This window comes from Oxyura jamaicensis, chromosome Z (assembly GCF_011077185.1).
Source record: "Oxyura jamaicensis isolate SHBP4307 breed ruddy duck chromosome Z, BPBGC_Ojam_1.0, whole genome shotgun sequence".
In the NCBI taxonomy this organism is placed as follows: domain Eukaryota; kingdom Metazoa; phylum Chordata; class Aves; order Anseriformes; family Anatidae; genus Oxyura; species Oxyura jamaicensis.
In genome coordinates this window covers 13,277,538-13,280,759 of record NC_048926.1, presented here as the reverse complement: position 1 = coordinate 13,280,759, position 3,222 = coordinate 13,277,538, and positions in this window count along the sequence as shown.

Here is a 3,222-nt window from a genome sequence, read left to right as displayed (position 1 = left end):
ATACCTCTCCTCTTAACAAAATCCATCCTGCAGCTCCCACTGCATTAGACAGGCTCCCATCCGCTTATGCGTGTATGTGTGTCTGTGATTCCAGCACATTTGGCAATTAATTTCGTCACTGGACACGTAACTGTTGAATTTCTAATGGCTTGGACTCAATCAAGAGCTAAAGGTCAGTTTGCATCAGGTTTTGTATTTAATGAGTAAAACTTAAGTGCTCAAAAATGCATCTCATCCAAATGAAAGTACTTAGCCTGCTGGGTTTATAACACTAGTGATGCTTTGAAAACCCACAAGCATGATAGTTACTGCCCTATAATCAAGAAAATCAGACCCCAAGTGTTATCCTGAGTTTTCAGGATTTTATCACCGCCACAAAAAGACAGCAAACATTCTTTTAAAGGAATTACCCTTAAAAATAGAAGAACTATTTAAATCAAGCTGCTGGGCTGCTTTTTCTTGCCACCTGTGTCCAACAATGAAACACTTTTTTCCTTTAATAGATATGTTTCTCAAAAACACCCTGATCATGTGCTACCTTTGGTGTTCAAGCAGAAAGCCGGGGATCTGTTCAGCCCTGCTCCTCCTTGGGTCAGGGGGAAGCCTGCCACAGCTTCCAGCAACGTGTACAGGGCTCTACCCTGCAAAGCCCTGTCAACCCCCTCCAAAGGTCATGGGTGGAGGGTGTCTCAGCCCCTCCGAAGACCTTGGCCAGGAGATGCTTTCCAAGTGATCCACAATACAATAGCTCAGCATTCAGCTGCCAGCTGACAGATGAGAGCTTGGTGGGATAGAAGCTTTCAGTTTTGATTTAAAGAGTGAAAGGGCAGCAGTATCTCTGGCATTTTAGGGTTGGGACTTGCAGGGATGAAGAAGCAGCTGCCTAGTCTGCATAAATTTAAGAGCTGGTAAGACAAGCAGGCTGCTATCTGCTGGCCCTTTGGAGGGTGGGAGTTGTGATTGGAGAAAGAGTTCAAGCCCTGAAGTGCTTTATAGAGTCAGCAGAAAGCAATTGCCTCAGATAAAATACTGATACTGAAATCAGCAGAGAAGGAGGGTAGTATTTGCTAGCAGCTGGTACAGCCCTGGAGGCATGTGCAAAAGAAATTATGACATTTTACGTGTGCGGGAAGCCAGCATGAAAGGCATCATGGATAAAACAGGTTAGAAACATTTAATAAGCCTTTTTGTTGTTGTTGAAGAGAGCACTGACAAGATAAACAGTATTTCATTAACTTGTGTCCAAACTGAGAAAATCCCCCTTTAAAAAAAATAATAATAATAATAATAAAATCTAAAAATAGTTTAGTCATCAGCTATTAGAAAACTCCAACTGAAATAAAAGGCTTACTTTACTTGTTTTGATGATTATGTTTTATCATGATATTTCTGTGCCCAAACTACTTAAATCTCACAATGCAGCAGCTAGGAGAAGCAATTATTGTTTATCATTCTAGAATTACGAGATACTGAATGGAATTGAAAGCCCTCTTCTCATCCTAGTCAAAGAAATTGTAAGGAAGGAGTTTCAGCCAGCTTTATTTACTAGAAAATATCTAGATGACACAAATACAGAACTAAGCACTTCAAATGGAAGAGATGAAGGTCCAGGAGACAAGGTGATGATATTTCTAAAAAGGTTAAAGTCAGAGTTCATACCAAGGAAAAGCAATTACTTGAATGTTATTTTCCTCCCACTACTGCACTTCAATGATAAAGGTGCTTAGGAGACCACAGCAAACACACAGGTCAGTAGAAAAAGAGTCCAGATCCCCACACAGGCGCTGGAGATGTAAGCCAGGGCAGATTTCTAGGTGCTCTAGTCCCTGACAATGCAGAAAAATAATAAGGGTTTTGAAATGCAAACAGTCACACAAAGGCTCATGAATAAATATCAGCTAACACCACATCAACACACAAAGTCTTCCTGGGGGAAGCACAAATAGACCTGAGAGCAGAAGCAAAGCAGGTAGGGCACAGGTCCTTGCAGGTAGGGCAGTCAACAAACCTCCCTCCCAACATGGGATGCCCCAGACCACAGGGAAACAGACGTAACGCTCTCAGCAGAGAGCAACCAGCTCCTCTGAACTCTGCCCAGGCTCCTCAGAGCACAAAATCAGCCCTCACACGTTCTCTGATTTTCCATATTTCAAAGGCTTCATTACAGAGCAATTCCCCCTGCAGAAGTTTGGGTTTAGGTCTCTTCCTGAGTAAGACAACAGGACTACAGCTGTTAACCATGTCTTACAGTAGAATTTAATATTATCATTAGTGACCACAGACGACAGTAAAAATTCATCTATTAACCAACCTGTACGGTCGCCTCCAAAACCTGATCAGCCCTTTCAGACCATTACCTTTGCAGTCATTCCCTCTCTTCACAGGCAGGGAGTGACAAGAATACCCTCGCATGGTTTGTATTAAAGTTTGCTAAAATTGCTTGTGCTGAGTTAACTCTGAGTCTTGCAGGAAAACTGATATAGCTGTGATGGAGCCAAGGGGGCGGGCTACTCCCATGTGTTTCCCATTTCCTAGTCAGCACAAGCTGCAGCAGATACACAGGGAGCAGCCAGAGAAGTTACGCAGAGCTTGTTTCATCTTTGGTGTCTGTACAGCCAGTTATTGGGACTGTGCCTGCCCAGAGCTGGAGGTGTTCCTCTTCCCAGCATCATCAGCTTGGAGCTGATGTCCTTGGGAACCTCACCTGAGAGGTCGCAGGCTCACAGCATCAGTGTCAGCAGTTGCATTTCAAGCTATCACCAGCTGAGCAAGACATCACTAAACCTGGTGGTTCTTAAGTGATTCCTGCTGTGCACGGTGCGCCTGCATTTTCCAAACACCTGTGCTGTGTTTCCCTGCTGCTAGAGAATGAGCCATTAGGTCAAGATCTGTGTTTCACCTTCCTTCTTCTATGAGAAGCTGCCTGCAAGCTTTCTGCTAAGGAGAGCTGATAGAGCTGAGGCCAGAAGCAGTACAAAGTGTCCCCTGGTCCATTGTGCTCCAGGGAATATGGAGGAAGTGCTGCCTGTATATTGCATGTGCACATGCAATGCATGCATGCAGCAATGGCCACGCAGGAGGAGTATCATCCCAGGGCACTGCTCAGGGAGAGTGGTGGAGGAAAGTGAGGTGGGAGACAGCTGTAAGGTTCAGAGGGTTGGGAGGGTGCTGTGAGAGGGAAGGGAAGGGAAGGGAAGGGAAGGGAAGGGAAGGGAAGGGAAG